This window comes from Microcebus murinus, chromosome 11 (genome assembly GCF_040939455.1).
Source record: "Microcebus murinus isolate Inina chromosome 11, M.murinus_Inina_mat1.0, whole genome shotgun sequence".
NCBI classification, from domain to species: domain Eukaryota; kingdom Metazoa; phylum Chordata; class Mammalia; order Primates; family Cheirogaleidae; genus Microcebus; species Microcebus murinus.
In genome coordinates, this window is record NC_134114.1 from 39,235,692 (window position 1) to 39,236,579 (window position 888).

The following is an 888-nucleotide window of genomic DNA, read 5'->3' on the forward strand; positions in this document are numbered from 1 at the left end:
TATATTTAAAATGTATTTGCATTTCCTCTTCTTTGAATTGTCCTTTGTTATTATTTTTGACTCTGCCTCAAACTCAGGCCTAGTCCCAGGTCTGGGCTCCCAGGAAACAGCACTTTTCTAGAAGTCTGTATGGGAAGCAGCTTTTCTTTACCAAATAAATCCCTTATAGCTTCAGCCTCTAGGGTGCTTGGGAATCCATTCTTTTTTTTTAAGAGTTCAGCTTTTTAGTGAACATATTATAGAAGAGGCTCAGTTTAAAAGTCCAAAGGCCATATCATCATTAGACTCCTCAGATTCTTCTTTCTTTGCTTCTACTTTCTTCCCCTCCGCTGGGGCAGCAGGGGTGGAGGGCAAGACCTCCTGCAGGTGCGGCCGGAGCGGCAGGAGCAGGTCCCCCGGCCCGTACATCATACATGAGGCTCTTGATGTTGACATTGGCCAGGGTCTTTGCAAACATGCCAGGCCAAAAATTTCAACATTTGCAACAGCTGCTTTAATGAGGGCACTGCTCTTATCCCCTGTGAAAGTCACCTCATTGTCGTGCAGAATGAGGGCCAAGTAGGTATAGGTGATCTCAGAGACCGAGGCCACCATGCGGGTGAGCGTAGGGCTGGCGCTGCCGGGCATGGTGCTAGTTGCTGCATGACATGAGGGCCTCACCCCAGCATGGGCTTAGCTTCCTCGAAAGAACCGAGCACCTTGGCAAAAGCTGAGAAAAGGGCTTATTGTTCATTCTTGCATGGGCTCAGCCTGACAGAATTATTCTTTAATAAACATTGCTTCCACCGATGAACTGGATATAGCCCAGGTCTTTCATCATTGGTTCTCTGCTTTGCATGTTCACTAGAGTCCAGAGGGTACCAGTGAACCTATTGGGAAGCCACAGAT

General features: G+C 47.5%; 1 pseudogene; it reads right to left on the minus strand.

Annotated features, from left to right (window-relative positions):
• Positions 1–249: 249 nt before the first annotated feature.
• On the minus strand, positions 250–627 carry LOC105877310 (large ribosomal subunit protein P1 pseudogene; annotated as a pseudogene).
• Between the last annotated feature and the right edge of the window lie 261 nt (positions 628–888).